General features: G+C 47.4%; 1 protein-coding gene across 3 annotated transcripts in view; it reads left to right on the top strand.

Annotated features, from left to right (window-relative positions):
* The window catches only part of LOC137547666 (broad substrate specificity ATP-binding cassette transporter ABCG2-like), a 228864-nt gene that overhangs the window by 41603 nt on the left and 163954 nt on the right, over positions 1 to 23307 (top strand). Inside the window, exon 2 of one of the 3 annotated variants that reach the window (XM_068271109.1) lies at positions 1177 to 1252. The exons of the other annotated variants lie outside the window; for them this stretch is intronic. The gene's annotated coding sequence lies outside the window, so the exon portion shown is untranslated. The remainder of the gene's footprint in view (positions 1 to 1176; positions 1253 to 23307) is intronic. 3 annotated transcript variants of the gene reach the window in all.

Here is a 23307-nt window from a genome sequence, read left to right as displayed (position 1 = left end):
AATGGGGTCAGATCAAATGACCTAAAATTTATTTTAGAGTTTTTGCAAAGTGGAGTAGATTTGGGACTAGCAGTTAGTTCACTAAGAGTTCACGTTTCGGCACTTTCAGTTTTTCTAAATAGACGGTTGTCAAAAAATATTTTTGTTAAAAACTTTCTCACCTCGGTAGCCAGGTCACAACCAATTGCAGAAAAGTTGGTGCCGCCTTGGGACTTATCCTTAGTCCTAGATTTCTTGACTTCGGAAAAATTTGAACCTTTGTCAGAAGTACCTCTAAAGTTTTTGTCCCTGAAGGTAGCTTTTCTAATAGCTATCACATCGGCTAGGAGAGTTAGCGACATTCAGGCTTTATCCATTAAAGATCCGTATATGGTGGTACACCCAGACAGGATAGTTTTTAGACCAGATCCAGCGTATTTACCTAAGGTAGCCACAGCCTTTCATAGGTCGCAAGAAATAATTCTACCTTCTTTTTCCTCAAATCCTACCAATGACTGAGAAAAGAAATGGAGTACGCTAGACGTTAGGAGAGCGGTCTTAGTTTACCTTCAGCGCACTGCTGACTGGAGAAGGTCGAGCCATCTGTTAATTTCCCATGCAGGGTCAGGAAAGGGTTTACAAGCATCCAAGAGCACTATTTCCAGATGGGTAAAGGAAGTTATCACATTAGCCTATAAAGCCTCAAATACATCAGCTCCGACTAAAGTGACAGCACACTCTACTAGGTCTTTGGCAGCATCGTGGGCAGAAAGGTCAGGGGCAAGCCTAGAGCAGATTTGCAAAACCGCAACCTGGTCTTCTCACACTACGTTCATCAGACACTATAGAGTGGAACTGCTTTCAAGCCAGGACCAAAGTTTTGGACGAAAGGTTCTACAGGCCATCATCCCTCCCTAAGGTAAAAAAATTTCTCGCTGGTCTCAGCAGCAGCCGTCCTGGAGGACGATGGGAGAAAGCCCCAGCTGCTTACCTGTAGCCGTGTTTCGGCGAGTCCTCCAGGACGGCTGCCTGAGTTCCCAACCCTAAAAAAAATAAAAAATAAAAATAAAAAATAATAATATATGATATATAAAATATGTATACACGTATGAATGGGTACTCGGGATTAACTAAATGAGAGAGGGAGGAGGAGTCCTTTATGGACTCAGACCTAATTGGCTTTACAATTTATTTCAGGTGTTTCCAGTGAGACAGGAGACAACAATGTCTCAGCAGCAGCCGTCCTGGAGGACTCGCCGAAACACGGCTACAGGTAAGCAGCTGGGGCTATGGCATGTATTTTGAGCAGTAATCCGCATATCAATGAATAATAGGCGTAAAAGTGGAAAACACTATACCAGATCAAAGAGTGTCTATCCAGTCGTTGGCATCCTGGGGGTGATCGAAGAATTTAGTAGAGCCACCATGCACCACTCTAAGCTTGGAGGGGAAGAGCATGCTATATTTAATCTCTTTTCCACGGAGATGCTTCTTAAAGGGATACTGTAGGGGGGTCAGGGGAAAATGAGTTGAACTTACCCGGGGCTTCTAATGGTCCCCTGCAGACATCCTGTGCCCGCACAGCCACTCACCGATGCTCCGACCCCGCCCCCGGTTCACTTCTGAATTTCAGACTTTAAAGTCTGAAAACCACTGCGCCTGCGTTGCCGTGTCCTCGCACCCGCTGATGTCACCAGGAGCGTACTGCACAGGCCCAGGCCATAATGGGCTTGTGTTAATCACTTCTGGTGACGTCAGCAGGAGCGAGGACATGGCAACGCAGGAGCAGTGGTTTTCAGATTTTAAAGTCTGAAATTCCAGAGGTGAATCGGAGGCGGGGCCGGAGCATCGGTGAGTGGCTGCGCTGGCACAGGATGTCTGCAGGGGACCATTAGAAGCCCCGGGTAAGTTCAACTCATTCCCCCCCCCCCCCCCCCCCCTACAGTATCCCTTTAACCTCCCATAAAGGATTTGCGTTGTTTTTGAATTTCAGCAGAGAAATCCGGGAAGAGCATTACCTTTGCATTTTCATATACGAGCTCTTGCTGTTTCCTGGCTTCTGATGAGATGAAATCGCGATCTTTGTAGTTTAGGAGGCGCGCCAGGAATGGCCGCCGGAGAGAGCCAGGTGGAAGCGGGCGGGATGGGACTCTGTGAGCTCTCTCGACTACATACGTGGCTGGGAGGTCTGTTAGGCCCAAAAGGGATTTGAAGAATGCTTCCGCAAACTCTGCTGGGTTGTCCCCTTCTATTCCCTCCGATAGCCCCAGGACTCTTACATTATTTCTGCGGAGCCTGTTCTCAGCATCCACCGAGCGGTCCATAAGCTGTTTCACCTGCTGTATGCGCAGCAGTCGTGTCCTCGTTGTCAGATACTCGCCGCTCGACCTCCGTTGTCTGCGCCCTGAGTCTGTCCATGTCCTGGCGGGTTAACTGGATGTCTGCCTCGACCTTGTCCAGTTTAGCGGTAAGTGCCACTTGGGAGGCAGTGATCGCTTCCAGGATGACTGCTGTACTCGCAGACGAGTGTGGTTCCTCTCTGGCCTCTGCCATCATGTCTGCTTTATGGCGGTTACTCGTCACATGACAACACTGTATGCAGGCTGTACATGCGTCAGAGGAGTTTTTGTTCCCCGACTTTTTGGTATCAGCTTTTTTGGGGGGCATGATACCTCGTTCGATTCCCCGCAGTCCCAGGAAGCCAGTAGCAAGGTTTAGCTGCGTAAAACTTGTCGTTTATATAGGATTTTAGCAGGATTATCATGGAGCCGCAGGAGCACACGTCTTCTTCTGTCTACATCCGGACACGCCCCCCCGTGGTTTTACGACTTTAAAGTCGTAAAAATTTCAGAAGGGGACCGGAGCATCGGTGAGTGGCTGCGTGGGCACAGGACGTCTGCAGGGGGCCATTAGAAGTCCTGGGCAAGTTCAACTTTTTCCCCCTACCCCCCCTACAGTAGTCCTTTTAAGAGTGGTCACTCTTTATCTTTCTGCAACAGGCTTGGCACTGACGCAGTTTAGTTTCTGAATTTGATTGTAATAAAGCAACATGATACGACGGCAACAAAACATTTGTAAAGTGATTTTCTCCCATAGGACATAAGCTTGTCTCAGATCAGTACATAGTGATATGTACAGGGGAAAAGGTTATGTGATAAATGCCAGACTAAACAGGTGGCTTTTCAGTTTTCATTTAAAGGATACCAGAGCCCAAAGCATTAGGATTAACAGGAAGCAGGCATGAATGGGAGCTGTCCTGATGCCCACTGCGCCTACTGTTCTCCTCTGCCCCCTCCTTTCATACCTAAATGCCCCTTGACAGCCTCTTCCGGGTCGCTGCACTGGCCCGGCTGCACGGGTCCTACAATGTGTGACCGTGGCTGGGAGCTCTCTGTGCATGACATCACGATTACGTCATGCACAGAGCGCTCCCGGATGTGGTTGCATGCTGTAGGACGTGCGCATCTGAACCAGCACAGTTGCAGTGATGCTTAACTCCGGCGACCCGGAAAGGCTGCCGGAGGGGCTTTAGATATGAAAGGAGGGAGGCAGAGGAGAACGGCAGAGCGGTGAGTATCAGGACAGCTTTCCATTCATGCCTGCTCCCCCCCCCCCCCCCCCCGTTTTATCCTGATGCTTTGTATCTGGTATCTTTTAAACGTGTTTGGAGCTGGGCTGGAGCGATCTTCATTTAATTTGACAAGGCCATTCCAAAGGCTAGGGGCAGCATGACAGAAAGCTCTGGCTCCAAAGGTTTTTAGTTGAATTTTAAAGGGTTATCAAGTACTGTAAGTTATTGGATCCTTTTGAGCTGGGTTGTGGGACGTGTGGCGCAGTTGCAACAAATTATTAAGGTATCTAGGGCCGTGTTAGCAAACCAATTTTGAAAAGGGTTCTCCATTTTATGGGTAGCCAGTGTAGTGAGCAGTCATTCAAAATTGGCATCATCAGAGGATGCAAGTGTATCAAAAGGGAAAACTTTTTATTCAAAGTAGCAAAAACTGAGCAAACCTATTAAAACAACTAAAAATTATGTGTAGTACTCCATAAGCTTGCACACACACATTCACTCCCACGCATACACACTGGTTCCAGTCCCAAAATCAAGCAGCGTCTTCAGAGTGTCATGGGAGAAGAGGAGGAGTGATTAGCAAAGCACAGCAGTGTTCTCCCCAGAGCCTTTTACCAGGGCGCGCCGCCCGGCTGGTCTCTTCTGAGCGCCCGGCTGATCTCCCCCAAGCGCCCGGGTAAAATTATCCCATTCTGTGCGGCTCATCAGTGATCAGCGGTGGCTGTATCATTGCAGCCAGCCGCTGTCACTCAGAGACACTATCTCCGCCCACCTCCTCAGCTCCCGGCAGTTGTGTGGAGGGGTGGGGAATGCAGGAGACGTTACGCAGCTCACACATGAGCTCTGAGTGAAGAGAGGAAGCAGGGCTCTCGGAAGGTCCTGCAGACGCTGTCCTGTCGTCGTCCTCTCTCAGTACGAGCAGCTTACATGAGCTCGGAAGCGCGGCTCTGGAATGTCCAGCCAGACGCTGTCCTCCTCCTCCTCTCCCTGTACTCAGAATAACGCGCAACTCTGATGTTTGTAGCATGTCCCGCCAGACGCTGTCCTCCTCTCCCTGTGCTTGTCCCAGCAGCAGCGTGTATGTAATCTCTGTGTAATCTCGCTGGCTCCTATACACTAACCCCCCCCCCCCCCCAAGAACCTTAGGATGCTTAACCCTTTGACTCCACAATTCTCCAGTTCTACCACTGCCTTCCACAGCCCTGATTGATGCCAGAAGTGAGTGTCACAGGTGTTAGGGAGCTGCAGTTTGGAGGGGGGGGGGGGGGGGTGAGCCAGAGTACAGATAGCCACAGACTCACCCAGGGCAATGGCAGACAGAGGCACAGAGTGATTACCTGGGGCTTCTTCCAGCCCCTTTAGTTGTTGTTCTCCCTTGCAGTCATTCCGCAACGCTGTGTTCCTCTCTGAACGCTGCATGCACAGCCACATGTCACTTGCCTCCTCCACCACATTCCCGTTACCGGCAGCATTTTGCACTTGCGCGGTAACTAAAAATTGCTACTGCGCATGGGCAAAACACTCCTGGTCACAGGAGCATGATCGAGTAGCTGCAGGGCTAAGGAACAGAGCAGTGTGGAATGGCGATCATGGAGCAGGAGGACTTTAGGGGGCTATAAGAAGCCCCAGGTAAGTAACTAGTCTAATTTTTTTCAGTTTAGTATCCCTTTAAGAGATTCCAGTACAAAAGACAGAGCCTAGCCTGTCAATTTATTGGGGGGGGGGGGGCGCACGCGCGTGATTCCCCACCTAGTGGCACCCAACCTAACCTTCCACCACCCGGCTACTTTTTCATACCACCCGGCTGGAAAAAATTTCTGGGGAGAACACTGCACAGTGGTTAGTTGCACCAGCGGAAGATAATACAAGGTTGCATATGCAGTACTTCAGTTCTTCACCTCCAGGATGGGCAAGGAAGACATGATGCAGCTACCTCCTGCAAGGTTCCATGCATCCACACTTTCTACAACTTAAAGTGACTCTGTAACAAAAATTACAACGTTTTTTTCTACCATCCTACAAGTTCCTCAACCTATTCTAATCTGTTCTGACTCACTGCAGCACTTTGTACTATCACGGTCTCTGTAATAAATCAATGTATCTTTCCCCTGTCAGACTTGTCGGCCTGTGTCTGGAAGGCTGCCAACTCTTCCGTGCTGGTCTGTTCCTCTATGCACACTCCAGTGTGTGTTTTATTCACATAAGCCAGCAGCTTCTCTGCTATCTTATCAGTGATAGAAGAGAGCTGGATAAAAATCCTCCTCTGTTAGGCTGTGAAAGTAGCTGGCTGACACATACTGAGGAATTACAAACACAGGCAGAGCTGTCTGCAGGAAGCCTGTAATGTTCAGTGCATGAGAGAAGAAGGGGACAGAAGGTAAACACACAAATGATCTTTTGAGATTCAAAAGGAAAGCTGTATACAGCCTGCTTGTGTATGGATGTATTTTCTGTGTGTGGACATATTGTACATCAATCTACTTCCTGTTTTGGTGGCCATTTTGTTTGTTTATAAACAAACTTTTTAAAACTGTTTTTGACTACTTTTAATGCGGCGGGGAGCGGCGAAATTGTGACAGAGGGTAATAGGAGATGTCCCCTAACACACTGGTATGTTTACTTTTGTGCGATTTGAACAATACAGATTCTCTTTAAGGGCTGGTGCACACCATAGCGGTTCTGGAGCGTATTTTAAAAACTCTATCTGTATGGAAACTGCTTCGGTAACCTATTTCAATGAGCTGGTGCACACCAGAGCGGTTCGTTTTTTTTATACAAACGCAAACTCGGGGGCTGCAGCATTTTTTTAAGATTTCTGAGGCATTTCTGCCTCAATGTTCAAGTATAGGAAAGTGGCAAACTGCCCTGAAAAACGCTAGATCAGAGCGGTTTTCCAGGCTTTTTTTGTTACAGAACCTGTTCAGTAACAGCTTTACTGTAACAATATATGAAGTCTGCTACACAAAAACGCTCTAAAAACCGCTAGGCATTTTTAGAAAACCTCTCCAAACATGCCTAGAATCGCTCTGAAATTCTGCTTCAAAAACCTCTAGCTGCATTTTGCGGATCTGCTAGAGGTTTTTGGTGTTGCCTGGCCTAACAAGGGATATGGAGGCTGCGATATTTATTTTGTTTTAAGCAATACCAGTTGCCTGGCTATCCTGCTGATCCTCTGCCTCTAATACTTTTAGTCATAGACCCTGAAAAAAGATGCAACAGATCATGTGTTTCTGACATTGTCAGATCTGACAAGATTGGCTGTATGGTTGTTCCTGGTGTTATTCAGACACAACTGCAGCCAAATAGATCAGCAGGGCTGCCAGGCAACTGATATTGATTAAAAGGAAATAAATATGGCAGCCTCCATATTCTCACTTCAGTTGTCCTTTAAGCCGGTCTATTGAGCTAAGGGTTGGTGTCATGTGGCAATGGCAGGGTGGGCTTGTTAACAGTCTTGCAGCAGCATTCTGTACTAGCTGTAGGCAGTGTAGGTCTTTGATGTGATGAAGGTGTGAATTAGGGTTCCACGATTCTCTTAAATAATGAGGTGCTTAATTTATGCAGTATTCCTTAGGTGAAAAAGGAATGTTTCACAACAGTTGAAATTTGATTCCCCAAATGTTAGTAAGGTCTGAGTTCCCTACTAGAGTTGGGCCGAACGGTTCGCCTGCGAACGGTTCCATGCGAACTTCAGTGGTTCGCGTTCACGTCCCGCAGGCGAACTTTTGCGGAAGTTCGGTTCGCCCCATAATGCACCATGAGGGTCAACTTTGACCCTCTACATCACAGTCAGCAGGCCCAGTGTAGCCAATTAGGCTACACTAGCCCCTGGAGCCACTCCCCCCCCCCCCCCCCCTAATAAAAGGCAGGCAGCGGCGGCCATTACGCTCACTCGTGTGCCTGCGTAAGTAAGAGTAGGGCGAGCTGCTGCAGACTGTCTCTCATAGGGAAAGATCAGTTAGGCTTAGCTTGTTCCTGGCTGCATACCTGTTCTGTTCAGTGAGCCCACCATACCTGTTCTGTTCGGTGAGCCCACTGGATACCTGCATACCTGTACTGTGAACCCACCACTGCATACCTGTACTGTGAACCCACCACTGCATACCTGTTCAGTGAACCCACCACTGCATAACTGTTCAGTGAACCCACCACTGCATAACTGTTCAGTGAACCCACCACTGCATACCTGTTCAGTGAACCCACCACTGCATACCTGTTCAGTGAACCCACCACTGCATACCTCAGAATCAGAATCATTTATTTCGCTAAGTACAACGTGAGTTGTACCCGGAATTGGTTTTGGCACAACAGGGTCGGTGGTGGTACAGTACAGAAATTGAACAGCATACAGTAGGTACACAGTAGATACATATAGCGCATACATATATACAGCGGATACATACAGTAGGTACAATGCATAATACAGTCAGAGTAAAGCATAGGTAAAGAACTTGTAAGGAATGGGCCCAAGAGCAGGACCAGGGGACATCCGCTGCCGTCTAAGGCACTCAAAACGCTTCTATAGCGATACTTTCAATCAGATGCCCTTGGACAATCTTGGGGAAGAGAGAGAGAAAGATAAAGAAAGAGAGTATGTAGAAAAAGTAGAAAAATGAGGCGAGTCCCCTGGGGTTGTGACTTGATCTGTCCGGTTAGTGTCCCAGAAAAACGGTAACAGCAATGAGACCACGGCTGCTGGTCTGGCGTCGTCTTAGTCCCTGTGTAGCTGCTTTGTGCCGGTGTACAGCTGCTAAGGGAGGCTGGCAACCTTTACTCTGCAGTGGAAGGCTGTTAGAGGCTGGAGCGAGCTGCCTCCAAAGAGCCGGAGGATAAAGGGCAGAGGGGACAGCTGGTGGGTGGATGAGCGTGGCTGCCATGATGGATGGATGGGCAGGCAACTGGAGCTGTGGCCCTGGCTGGGATGTACAGGGGCCGGGGGAGAGAGGCCAAGGGGACAATCTGGTGGTGATGGAGGAGCGCTGTGTTACTGGATGGGCAGGCAGCAATGTCCATGGCTAAGTGCATGTAGCCAGCCAGAGAGTGCCCCCTTGCCCCTGTTGTTCAGGCCACTGATAGGCCTACATACCTCCCCTGGTGAATCCGCAGACCAGTCACATCGGCAGTGAGTGGCGCCAGCATCCCACTGCCCTCTGAACTCCCCAGCTGGAGCAACGCGCAGTCCTCGCAGCTACAGCCGCATCACTCCCCGGTGGTGGCCCATTGATCTTCCCCGCAGCAGCGATGACAAGCGGGAGTGCTGGGCAACAGGGACGGAATCCTCCAGAGCAGCTGATCCTCCCCGCAGCAGCGATGACAAGCGGGAGTGCTGGGCAGCAGGGACGGATACCTGTTCAGTGAACCCACCACTGCATACCTGTTCAGTGAACCCACCACTGCATACCTGTTCAGTGAACCCACCACTGCATACCTGTTCAGTGAACCCACCACTGCATACCTGTTCAGTGAACCCACCACTGCATACCTGTTCAGTGAACCCACCACTGCATACCTGTTCAGTGAACCCACCACTGCATACCTGTTCAGTGAACCCACCACTGCATACCTGTTCTGTTCAGTGAACCCGCCACTGTATACCTGTTCTGTTCAGTGAACCCGCCACTGTATACCTGTTCTGTTCAGTGAACCCGCCACTGTATACCTGTTCTGTTCAGTGAACCCGCCACTGTATACCTGTTCTGTGAACCTGCCACTGTATACCTGTTCTGTTCAGTGAACCTGCCACTGTATACCTGTTCTGTTCAGTGAACCTGCCACTGTATACCTGTTCTGTTCAGTGAACCTGCCACTGTATACCTGTTCTGTTCAGTGAACCTGCCACTGTATACCTGTTCTGTTCAGTGAACCCGCCACTGTATACCTGTTCAGTGAACCTGCCACTGCATACCTGTTCTGTGAACCCCCCACTGTATACCTGTTCTGTTCAGTGAACCCGCCACTGTATACCTGTTCAGTGAACCCGCCACTGCATACCTGTTCTGTGAACCCACCACTGCATACCTGTTCTGTGAACCCAGCACTGTATACCTGTTCAGTGAACCTGCCACTGCATACCTGTTCTGTGAACCCGCCACTGTATACCTGTTCTGTTCAGTGAACCCGCCACTGTATACCTGTTCTGTTCAGTGAACCCACCACTGTATACCTGTTCAGTGAACCTGCCACTGCATACCTGTTCTGTGTACCCGCCACTGTATACCTGTTCTGTTCAGTGAACCTGCCACTGTATACCTGTTCAGTGAACCTGCCACTGCATACCTGTTCTGTGAACTCACCACTGCATACCTGTTCTGTTCAGTGAACCCGCCACTGCATACCTGTTCTGTTCAGTGAACCCGCCACTGTGTGTCAGTGTGAAGCAGTACCTTAATTACACTACCTGATTGATGTATACACATGCAAGATGTTTTAAAGCACTTTAGGCCTGTCATTTAGCATTCAATGTGATTTCTGCCCTTAAAGCGCTGCTTTGCGTCAAATCCAGATTTTTCCTGGGGACTTTTGGCATGTATCCCACTCCTCCACCTGGGGGTCCTGGTGTTAGACCCCTTGAAACATCTTTTCCATCACTTTTGTGGCCAGCATCATTTTTTTTTTCTCAAAGTTCGCATCCCCATTGAAGTCTATTGCGGTTCGCAAACTTTTACGCGAACCGAACCTTACGTGTAAGTTCGCGAACCCGGTTCGCGAACCTAAAATCGGAGGTTCGGCCCCACTCTATTCCCTACCATAAGGGCTAGTTCACACTTGGCGATGTTTCAGCGCTTTGCTGATTGCCGGCGATCAGCAAAGCGCTGCAACTAATGTATTCCTATGGATACATTCATACGGCAGTGTTTGCAAATTCGATTAACCGCAAATGCACTGCATGCAGCGTTTCAAGGGTAATTGCGCTGTGATTTTCGTTCTATAGAATGGGAATTACAAGCGTAAATCACGCTGAATTGCGATATTTTGCCAGCAAATTGCGGGCAAGCGGCACTGCAAGGCAGGGTGTGAACTGGCCCTAAGTGGTGTTGACTGTGTCTGGAGCTGCTTTGCTGTTAGGCGCTGACCTCTGATGACAAGAACCTCAGTTTTGTCAGCATTTAGGTTAAGCCAGTTGTCATTCATCCACTCCTGAAGCCCAGCTAAGCATGTGTTTATTTTTGGAATGGGGTCTGTCCTGTCAGGTTTGAATGACAAATATAGCTGGGTGTCATCAGCATAGCAGTGGTATGTCAGACTGTGTTTCGTGGATGATTTTTCTGAGTGGCAGCATGTATATATGTAGAACAACAAATGGGATAGTAACAAGCCCTGGTATACACCATATTTTAGATTGACTTCCGCATAAAATCCGTCAGGAATCGGCCTGTGGTGTATGAACAGTCAACAGATCTCTCTCTGATCAGATTGGATCAGAGAGAATTCTGTCTTTTGGTCGATCTACCCATACATCGCTAGATTCACATCCAGAAACTATAAAGTGTACAAAGTAAAACCGTGCATCATTTGTAATTCGAAAGGGGTCGTCTACGTTCTTTGGTGCCTTTGTGGGCTGGAGTACATAGGTCTTACCACCAGGGAGCCAGGGCTGTGGAGTTGGTACAAAAATCATCCGACTCCTCAGTTTATGAAACCACTGACTCCAGGTGCGTAATAGAAGAATCGACACGGGAGACTTGGGCGCAGGATACAGCCGGTATATGCCTGATCCTGCTACTGCACAAGTTCCCGGCCGCTTAAATACTATTCCCCCTCTAGGCCGCAATGGATAGTGGGGAATGAAATAATTTGACTTCTAGCAATTGCTGGAGGCCGAATTACAGTGTTTAACAGTCCCTTCAGCTCCGTCTTCTGACAGCGCCGAAGTTACTCCCTGTGCGCCCAAGTCTCCTGCGCTGAAATGGCAGTGTTCGCTCCAGGTACCCAAAATGGCTTTCGACTCCTTAGTCTAATACTACCAGGGCTGTGGATTTGGTACAAAAATCATCTAACTCCGACTCCTCAGTTTATGAAACTTCAGACTCCAACTGCTGGTACCGAAAATTGCTTTGACTCTAATTCCACAGCCCTGCAGTGAGCTGGAGTGGTTCAAATACTTATGCCTAATACACACCATACAATTTTCTGTTAGATTTTTCTGTTAAGGTGCCCATACACTTACTCGATTTCACTGTGATCGAATCTACCTGTGAAATCGATGCACATACGCCGACCGATCGACCGATTTCCGTCTGAAATCGTACGATCCCGCCGCTCTGTCCGAGTGGAAAGTTTCGCTCGATTGCCGGCTGGTCGGGAGTGCGTCGATAGCGGCGTTCGCATATGTCCGACGACTGTTGCTAGCGGCAATACATTACCTGTTCTGCTGGCGTGTGTCCCCCGCTGTCCCTTCTCCGTGCTGGGCTCCGGCTGGTTTTACTTCCTGTCGGGGGAAGTTTAAACAGTAGAGCGCCCTCTACTGTTTAAACTTCCCCGACAGGAAGTAAAGTGAAGCTTAGAGCGGAGCATAGACAGCGGAGACAGGGGGACTCGCGCCGGCTGGATCAGGTAATGTAAGCAGGGGGGCAGCGGCGGCAGCTCCACAGAATGTGAATCGGTTTCATAGTGAAATGGATTCAAAATCTGTTTGCAGTGTAGGCAGCCAATAGATCCCTCTTTGATCAGATTCGATCACAGAGGGATCTATCTGCTGGTCGATCTGGTGGCAATCGACCAGTGTATAGGTGCGTACACGCACTACTAAAGAGAACAACGGGTCCGTCAGACCCTCCCGCTGGGCAGTCGTTCTCCCGACAGTAGTGCGTGTGTACAGTCTATCTGCAGACTGATAAGGCTGTTTCTGAATGGTCCGCTCAGCGGATCGTTCAGAAACGGCTTTATCAGTCTGCAGACAGACTATACACACGCACTACTGTTGGGAGAACGACCGCCCAGCAGGAAGGTCTGACCGACCCGTCCTCTTTAGTAGTGCATGTGTACGCACCTTATGGCTGCCTTAACCTCCTTAGCGGTAACCCCGTGCTGGACACTGGGTAAGCCGCCGCGGAGGATATCTCAGCCCCTGGTGGGGCGATTTACATTCTGTAAAGTGCTGTACGCGCAGCTAGCAGTTTGCTAGCAACGCGTACAACTTGATCGGTGGCCGCACGCAGTGGCGGAAGAGGGCCCCCTCCCCCCCGCCAGAGCCCTGCGCAGCCCAGACCAATCACTCCCGGGCAGCGCAAAGGGCTGGATCGGATGCGTCTGACGTCAGGACGTCGGCTGACATCCATGACGTCATTCCGATCGTAGCCATGGCGACAGGAGAAGCCAAACAGGAGATTGCGTTCTATGCGCAATCTCCTGTTTGCTTTTGTTGCCGGCGGCGATCGGACTAGAGGGACACATGCGCCCTCTAGTGGTGTTTCATGTAGCTACCACTCAGGTAGCTACATGAAACAACAACAAAAAAAGATTACAAAAAAAGTGCAATGCAGCCTCCTTGGCGGAAAAATTGAACTGCCAAGGAGGTTAATGCCTAGTGCACACCATACAATTTTCTGTTAGATTTTTCTGTTAGATTTTCTGTAATTAGATTATTTTCTGTAATTAGATTATTTTCTGTAAAATACTGGTAGAGACTGGTCATTCCCTCTGGTGCATTGTCTTCTGGTTATCTCCTGCTGAGTAGAACAATACTTAATTGCTGGGCAGATAGATGGTTAGATAATTTCCAACATGTTGAAAATTATCTATCTGGCAGGTAAATCTTATGCTGGGTTTACACCATACAATTTTCTGTAATGCCTGGCATACACGGGTCGATCCGGCAGGCGATTAGCTGCCGGATCGACACCCGCCGCGTCCCCGCTCGTCCGCGCGGATTGATTTCCGCTCGTCCTCCCCCTCCCATCAGCCGCTCGATTCCCCACTATTGTCCGCCGGCGGGGATCGAGCGTGGAATTTATCCGGCAGGTCATCGGACCTGTCGGATATTATCAATCGAGCCATCAGCGGCTCGATTGATAAGAACAAAACTTGCCGTGTATGCCTGGCATTAGATTTACCTGCCAGATAGATAAAGTTCAACATGTTGGAAATGTATCTATCTAGAGTACAATGCACCAGAGATAATGACCATTCTATACAGAAAATAATCTAATTATACATTCTAACAGAAAATCTAACAGAAAAATCTAACAGAAGAATCTAACAGAAAATTGTATGGTGTAAACACAGCATTACAGAAAATTGTAAGGTGTGTACTAGGCATTAGATTTTCTGTAATTAGATTATTTTTTGTAAAGTACTGGTAGAGACTGGTCATTATCTCTGGTGCATTGTCTTCTGGTTATTTCCTGCTTCTCCTGCTGAGTAGAACATTGCTTAATTGCTAGGCAGATAGATGGTTAGATAGATAATTTCCAACATGTTGGCATTTGGCAGGTAAATCTAATGCTGGATACACACGGTGCGTTCGGGGACTCGATTTTCCCGTCGATTCCCGTCGATTCGTTTATTTCCAACATGTCCGATTTGGATTTCGATGGATCGTTAGGTCGATTCGGCATACTTTGCATGCGAATCGACCTAACGATCCATCGAAATCCAAATCGGACATGTTGGAAATAAACGAATCGACGGGAAAATCGAGTGCACGAACGCACCGTGTGTATCCAGCATAACAGAGAGTGGAGATGGACCCATTAATTAAAAACGTTTTTTCCTACACAGGACTTTTTATTGAGTTTAAGTTTGCTTTATAGCTAATGACTACAAATATGTGACCCCCCCCCACTGGCATTGGAGAACCCTTATCTCTAACCTCATTTATAAGTGGTAACGGGCTAGTTTGGGGTATAATGGGCTTTAATTTGTTAAAGAGGAGCTGTCAGCCATACTATCTCAGGAAAAAAAAAATATAAGTAGATAAATACTTGCTCTACTTACATAACATATGTATTGCACTGTCCACATTATGATTCCTGTGAATTTTATAAAGGAAAAGTAGAGAATCCTATTCTAGACACTTTCCATATTTACTGTGGCTATTTTGAAGCCAGCCGTGATGTAATATTCGCCCTTAGTCTCATCTGCCTGATTTGCCCGCCCTTCACTATAGAAAGTGCATTGTTTCAGCCTGAGAAATTTTGGCCAATCAGAGAGGAACAGAGGTGTGGGAGGGGAAAACGGGAGGGAAAGAGGCTTCAGCCAATCAGGCTGCATTAGTTAAGTCTGAGGGGAAGTAGAGAAGCAAAAAAAGGACAACCCAGCATGCCCTGAAACTTCTCTTTTGTGTATCAAATGTTCTGTGTACTAAATAAGTCATGTAAACTGGGGAATGATAATTTATCAACAAGAAAAGTAATAGTGATTTTAACTTTTGGATTGCCCGATTAGCATCCTTATTATTTGTTTACCAGATAAAAATAAAGAATTGATTTTTGATTTTATGCCCGACGGTTACTCTTTAAAACGGTATTGTTACCATAAAAATCAAATTTCAACAGCAACTGGCCTGAGTGTATTAAGTGATAAAGATGCTAATCCTGCATTCAAAATGTGTAAAACTTTTTCTGCTGTTATGGTTTGTAGTTATCACATACTTTAGTAGCACTGGCCCTAGTGTCAAACAGTGCCAAAGAGTTGAATGCTATAATGTATTCCTCTTCTTCCATTTATTTCCCTATGGAGCTGCTTATCAGAAACACCCTCTGATTACTTGTGTTTACAAGCAAGGCTGAGGTGACTCAGTGATTGGATGTGTAAATAAAAAAAATAGAGAGCGCAGTTGTTAGTATACACCTCAGTGGGAGTGTCTGAAGACTCTGGGAGGAGGGCAGCTAATGAATACACAATGAGCAAGAGTAAGGAAGGGGGAAAACAAGAGTTAGGGAGGATATGAAGTCAGCATTAGCTTGGCAAAATGGCCACTGCCTAGAATAGGATTTTCTGCTTTTCCTTTATAAAATTCACAGGAATCATTACGTGGGTAGCACAATACATCTGTTATGTAAGTAGAAGTAGTATTTATATACTTATATATGTGTTTTTTATTTCTAGGTTAGCATGGGTATCGCTTGTTCTTTAAGGATCAAGGCAGCTCGAGTTCAGCTGTCTGAGTTCATCCCTGTCCAAAGTTATCTAAAATGGGATAACTTGGGCATGGCAGTTAAAAGGTTAATCTGTTGTCCTCAGGTCAGGTGTGCTTAAAGTGTACCTGTAGAGAAAAAAATGCCCTAAATGGGTACTAACCTCAGTGAGACCTTATTCACATTATGAATCGCGAATGCTAAACGCTGTAGTGAGCGCTTTTGAAAGTGATTTTTCCCTTCACTTTCAGAGCGATTTACACTTTGGTAAGGGCTTTTCTACGCGCTTTTGTCAGGCGATTTTAGTTTTTTCTTCCTGACAACACTCGGCAAGTGAACTCTTTGACCTGCAATTGAATAAATACAATGTATTTATTCTTGAAAGTGCTGGGAAAATCACTTTTCAAATCGCTTTTTAAAGCACTTTGTGATTTCCCTATACCCAGGAATCTGGAATTCTTTATTGGGTCATGCCCAAAATTGGGTTTGGCACAAGTACATATAGCTCAAGAAGAGACAACGATAGGTAGCATAGAACCGCAAGAACAAAAGTTAACACTTATACACAGAGGACAGCAGTTACATTTACATTATATTGTAATTACATTTGCGTTACATACTATAGCAGCAGTTTACATTACCCGTAACCGTTCACAAAGTCATAGAATGGCCGATCAACAATTAGTTTTTGTGTGCTGATGGTAGTATGTGGAGGGAATTAAGGAGGCTGACGGCCGAGGGAAAGAAAGAGTTACTGTGTCTGGCAGTCTTTGTGGAGATGGCCCGAAGCCTCCGTCCCAGTGGGAGCTGACAGAAGTAGCGTTGGCCCGGGTGAGAAGGATCGTTAGCGATCCTCAACACCCTCGATCTCAGCCTTCTCTTGTGCAGGAGGTCAAGTGAGGGGAAAAGTCTTCCAATAACCCGCGCCGCTGCCCTGATGACCCTCTGAAGTGTGAGCCTGTCACTGGCGGTGGCGCCGGTGTACCAGACCAGGATGGAAGAGCAGAGTATTGATTCAGTGGTGGCAGAGTAGAAGCTGGTCAAAATCTCTAGGGCCATGCCGAACTTCCTCAGCTGACGAAGGAAGTAGTCTCTGCTGGACTGACCTTTGGATGGCAGTGATGTTGGGCCTCCAGCTGAGGTCACTGGAGATGGTAGTGCCCAGGAGACGGGCGCAAGGCACTCTAGCCACTACCTTGCCATCAATGTGAATTGGAGGTGGGGTGGGGGCAGATTTCCTAAAGTCAACGATTAGCTCGACAGTTTTTGCAGTGTTGAGCACTAGCTTGTTCTCTTGCACCAGTGGGAGATTCTCTCCACCTGCTGACAGTACTCCTGGATGCTGTCCTTGGTGACGAGACCAACAATGGTTGTGTCGTCGGCGAACTTGATGACCTTGACTGAGTCTGCCTTGGATCTGCAATTGTTTGTGTACAGGGAGAACAGCAGAGGAGACAAGACGCAGCCTTGAGGGGCACCTGTGTTCGTGGTCATAATTTGTGAGTGGATGTCACCTGACAATTTGTGGACCTGTTTGCCCTATACACGAACTGATGGGGGTCTAGAAGGGGCAAGGTGGAGATCTTGAGGTTGGATAGGACCACTTGCTCCAGAGTTTTCATTATGTGGACGTAAGGGCTACCGGCCTAAAGTTGTTCAGCTCAGAGACTGCCTGTTTCTTAGGGACAGGTATGATTGTTGACCTCTTGAAGCATCTGGGAACTATTCCTTCACTTAGTGATTTGGTGAAGATGGCGGAGAGGATGGGAGCGATTTGCCTGGAGCAGGTTTTCAGGCAGGCAGGTTTTCAGGCTGTGTATTAAGGAAGAAATGCTCAGGAAATGGTGCAGGAGCCATGTTTGTGATGGAAAAGAAAGCTCATGTGAGAACACTGTATCTAACCAAAATCTAACCAAATAAAAAAACAAAAAAAAAACTAGCGCCCTCTTGTTCAATGTTTTTGATCATAAAATAAATCTGATTCCGATTAGTAAGGCATTCTGTTGATTGAGTGGATAAGGTGGAAGTGGCGCTTGTTTGACGTCCGCATAGATTTGTATTACATTTCATCAGTACAATGCCAGCAGTGTAGCATACTCTAGTCCAGCTTTTCTCAACCTTTATACTATGGAGGAACCCTGAAAATAACTTTTTGATCTCAAGGAACCCCTGCATTCGTTTTGCAGGAGGCATGGTCTTTAAAGTCTGTGTGGCTGTTTATTTCACTACCCCCTATTACACTGCCACTCATTATACTGTCTCCTGATTCCCCCCCCCCCCCCTCAATTTAGTGCTTCTTATTACAGTCCCATCTATTATAGTGCTATACTTCCCCCACGATGGGAAACATGCCAAGTAACCCCTGCAGAGTCATCTTGTGATTTTATTGCACTGTCTGTGGATTTTTCAAATAAACATACCAGCCTTTTTGCTTCAACTGGTCTGGCTTGCGGATCCCTTTCTTGCTCATTGAACCCCTGCAGAGTACTAAAGGAACCCTGGTTGAGAAAGCCTGTTTTAGTCAGTCAATTGTTTACTCAAATGATCGATCTCCAGTGATGCACAGTGGTAAAACATAACCAAGTCATTTGTACTGTATACCTGATTAGGTAAACGTTGTTTGGTGTGTGGGTGCCTTTGCAGCCAGGGAGTTGGCAGGGCCGGATTTGTACTCTTTACCGCCCAAGGCCACTGTCACCAGCCGCCCCCCCCCCCTTCAGTATAGGTAGCGAGATGACCCCTCCCCCCTTCCCTCTAGTATAGGTAGCCTGATGACCCCCCAGTATAGGTAGCCAGATGGCCCCTCCCCCTTTCTGTCCAGTATAGGAAGCCATAGCCTGATGACTCCATTAATCCCTCCTTTTCCCATCCCACCTTTCAGTATAGGTAGCCAGCTCGCCTTCCCACCGCAGCAGCCGTCAGTGTCACTAATTTCTCGTCTCCAGTGCAGAAGCTTCCTCTTCCTTTCCGTCTTCAATGCTGCCCAAGTCCATAGCCGCCGGCCACAATGCAAACGTGCACAGAGAGCAAGGTGGCTGCTGCACAGGCGGCTAGCAGCAGAGTACCATGGTCAGGCGCTCACCTGATCTCCCTGCATTGCAGCATTTGCAAGCTTGCACCAGTTTAGGCTGCTGCTTTGGTGCCCTTGCTCCTGTGGTGCCCTAGGCCCTGGCCTAGGTGGCCTTGCCCTAAATCCGGCCCTGGGAGTTGGTGGTATTATTATTATTATTATTATTCCAAATTCAACAATGGCAGTTTCACAATCTTGTAGTTTGTTTCCCTTTTTATTAAAACTACAAAAAAAAAACACCCCGCAAATCATGCCACCAATCACAGGGCACTTGGCTTTTATGACTCACAGCAGCACTTATTGCATTTTGCATTGTACTATAAGCCCAGATATGTGTTCTCCACTAGGTTAAGTAAACTGGAAAGTGTGCTGATGGCAGTGCACATTATTGGATGGAAAAACAAATTACATCACAAGGGAGCTGGGACAGGTTGTTAGGACAACCAGGTGCCCAGTAGACTATGAAGCACATCCCAGTTTAGTAGGACAAGATTCTACAAGACTGAGCTGTGCTTGGCTGGGCAGTGGTAAGAATATTCTCTTTTATGTACTGTTACTTAGTATTTTTTTTAACTATTTGTTTTTTATCATACTAGCTGGAACAAGTTTTATTTTTCAGACATATATCACTGGGTAAATATGTAGAATATTTTCTACTGAAAGTATTTACATTAATGTACATTATCACAGATATATGTTCACTTTGGGGTGAACAATACAATCTATGCAGAACTGTAAAAAGAATAAGGGGTTCACAAATTTAAACATGAAATTCATTAGCTGGCCTGTCCAATTCAGGACACAACAATATACTGATTATTGATTTTTTTTCAAGCAGCCATCGTCATAGACAGCAATTAAAATGTGACCCTGAAGTTAAAGTATAATCTGCAAAAAAGCAGCATTCCATACATTGTAAGGGCTTGTTTCCACCAGGTGTCCAAAGCCTTTCCATGCACGCTAATGCGGAATCAGAGACTGTCAAAATCAATAGGCTTCTTCCAATTCGTGTAGGGGTATTTTTTCAGCAATCTCATATGGATGCAATTTCACATAAGCAGGTGTGCAGGTGTCAGCCTCTGAGACGGACTATAAATGTACCTAGGTTTAGAGGACGAAACCAGGGAAAAAAATATACTAAACCTGGGGTGTACATGGTGCAGAGATGTCTTATGGACCTTTTCCCCACCCCCCGTGTCATCCTCTGCCTCCCGTGTCCGCACTTCCTCTGTCCTAGTTTGTCCCACTACTTAGGGAGTGCAGTGATTGGCCCCAATGATGGAGCCATGGTCCTGCCCACGAGACAGTCGGCTCCAATTAAGAATTAATTCAGTGGGCAGCCGTGATTGGCAGGTCTGGGGCAGCGCTCCCCCGCCTGATTGGTAGGTGCATCTATCAGGCCATACCTCTAAAGCCTCATGGCACTCCTGGCACAGTGACTGAGACTGGTGGCAGCAGACGTGCAATTTATAGGTAGTTGTGGGGGACACCTGGCGCCGGTCCAAATATGTATTTGGACTATAGTCCGAAAAATATGGTAGTTGAAACCTAGCCTAAAGGAAATTGTGCATATGTTTTATTGCATATTACCAGGGCTGTGGAGTCGGAGTCGGGGTAATTTTGGGCACCCCAGAGTCGGAGTTGGAGTCGGGAGTCGTTGAATTCATAAACTGAGGAGTAGGAGTCGGGGTCGGATGATTTTTGTACAAAATCCACAGCCCTGTTAAGTATTTAAGGAGTCGGAGTCGAGGAGTCGGAGCTATTTTGGGTACCCGGAGTCGGAGTTGGAGTCGTGGTTTCATAAACTGAGGAGTTGGAGTCGGAAGATTTTTGTACAAACTCCACAGCCCTACTTATTACAGTCACAAGTCCCAAGTTCACATGTAAAAGGCGTGTACACATCTGTTACGGATGTTGCCCTTGGACGACATCGCTGGGCCGGGCTGTAGGTATGCATGTCAGCTGTGTAGCTGATGACTCACTGTGTTGCTACGCAGGGCAACAGAGGGACAACGGGCAGCACATGCGTGACGTCACATGGTGGGCAGGGGAACTGTGCAAGCCTATGGGATCGGCGTTGCTGGGGTTGAGTAGATCCGTCAGGCGGATAATTTGCGGGTCATGGTCAGTGGCTGCCGTACACAACTGATTATCGGCTGAAGAGGTAGTTATCGGCTGACTTTAAGTGAACCTAAAATGATTCGGATATGGATTTTCCCTTTTAAATAATACCAGTTGCCTGACTCCCCTGCTTATCCTGTGTTTCTAATACTTGTAGCCACAGCCCCTGAACAAGCATGCTGCTAATCCAGTCTGACTTCAGTCAAAGGACCTGATCTGCATGCCTGCTGAGGGGCTGTGGCTAAAAGTATTAGAGAAACAGGATCAGTGTGAGAAAACGCGGAAGAGCCGCCGCAAGTACTCAGAGTGAGGCGGCTGATTCCGCGTCTAGCATGGCATCTGGAGTGTTTAGGCACGCATCCACTAGCGGGGCGGAATGCGAAGAAACCGCCGCATGCCCAGCGGTCAGGGCGGCGGAGTCCGCGTCCGACGCGGCAGTCGGTACGCATAGGCCTACTACTGACACAGTGGCTGAGCGCGGGGAAACCGCCACATGCTCGGTTGGAGGTGCGGCTGGCCCCGCACTCGAACAGGCTGACACATTGCAAAACATTTCTAGTGTGGCTGGGACTGATAGTCCGCACAGGTTCAGAAGGACGCGCGTGCGCGCTGAAAGGCAGAGCTTATATGACACTCAGAGGAGAGTCAGCTGACCAGGCCGGTCAGCTGACAAATCCATCTGTTCTCATTGGTCCAGCACTTAGGGGAGGCGCTGGGAAGCGCTGGTGTATATATACTGGGTGCTGGTCATTCCTCTAGTGTCTGGCGTTGCGATCACTACGTGGTAGCACTCAGACCTTGTCAGTATCTGTGTTTATTAGACCAGTTTCCAAGGTGTTGATGGCCAAGGATCTCACACCTTAGTCTAGGAAGTCTATTATCTGTATTATATCTAGATCAGTTTCCAAGGTGTTGACGACCAAGGAACTCACACCTTAGCTTAGGCATTGTTGATTATTTGTTATGACCTTCTGCTTTCCTGACCATTCTTCTGATCTCTGATTTTGTACCTTTATCATTCTGATACTCTGTTGCCAAACCTCGGCTAGTTTCTGGATTCCGCCTCTGCCTCCTGTCTCTGTACTTGATCTGTCCGTGTGTTTACGACCTGGCTTGTCCGACCTCGAGAACTATCTCTCCTGTTAGGAGATAGTTCGCAGATCTGTCAGTGACACTTCTCCATTGGTGTCACTCATGTTCTGTCCTTCCCACTTTCAGTCTGACTCCTCCCCCGTGAAGAGTCCAGACTACGGAAGGAACCAGTTGCCGAGCAGTATTCCTATCTGCTCTTGCACCTGTCTTCCAGGTGCGATCCTCAAAGTATTACTGTTATACCAAAACACTCTTATCACTCAGGTGTCCAGAGGTTAGAGATATATCTGATTATCGGTGATACTACAGATCATCAATAATCTGGTATATATCTGCATTCTCGGTGATACTGCAGATCACCGGTAATCAGATCCTCTCTGTGTTACACCGATCGTTACAATCAGCAGGAGAGTCAGGCAACTGGTATTATTTAAAAGGAAAAATCCATATCCTTCTCAGTTTAGTTTCCCTTTGTCAGGCATGTGTAGGGCCTTTAGGGATATAAAAGATAAAAAGCAAATGCCATAATCAGTATAGAAATTAATGTATCCAAACCCAAAGAGACTCACTGAGGGTCTCTAAATGATAAGTGCTGCAGGGTACAAACCCATACGTATCAAATCGGCGCCGGGAGACTTTGGCACAGGATACAGCTGGTATATGGCTGATCCTGCTCCTGCACAAGTCCTGGCTGTGTTAATTACTATTCCCCCTCCAGGTCGCCGTGGATTGTGGGGAATGATGTTATTTGGCTTCCAGCAATAGCTGGTGGCCGAATTATAGTGTTTTATATGTAACTTCAGCTCCGTCTTCTGACCGGGCCGAACTTATTCAGTGCTGCACCCAAATCTGCAGCGCCGAAAACATCTGCTCCGACAAACACCACAGTGTACTAATAAGATCTGTAAGCCTATAGACAAGAATGCCAGAATCCGTCATGAAATTAAACTAATAATACTATCTCAAAATGGTAATCGGCTATGCTGCTAGCATAAATGCCAGTTCAGGAGAATCCCTTTTATAGTAAGCTCCAAGGGACCAGGAAAAGGAGTTTACTATATCAGTGTTTACTATAATTAGATTCTACTGTATCAGTATAGTGCCAACTGCAAAAGTCAATATGTAGAGGTTCTGTATAAAGAATACAGCCACAAAGATCTGTGAGACCGCACCCTAGCGATGTCGGGGAATGGGCGTGCAGCGGATCCACCCCTGTACCCACAGGGTATAGCGAACAGTTTCTCCAAGATGATCCGGCACAGCTCTTTTAACCACTTGCCGACCAGGGCTTTCTGCACTGATCGGTGCTGCGTGGGCTCTCCAGCTGGATCATCTTGGAGAAACTGTATAAAGAATAAACTGCTGGGTCATGGAAAGTTTTAAAAAATGAATTGCAA

The sequence above is a fragment of the Hyperolius riggenbachi genome, chromosome 1 (genome assembly GCF_040937935.1).
Source record: "Hyperolius riggenbachi isolate aHypRig1 chromosome 1, aHypRig1.pri, whole genome shotgun sequence".
Lineage (NCBI taxonomy): Eukaryota > Metazoa > Chordata > Amphibia > Anura > Hyperoliidae > Hyperolius > Hyperolius riggenbachi.
The sequence above is the reverse complement of the archived record's forward strand: the minus strand, read 5'-3'. Positions and strand labels throughout refer to the sequence as shown.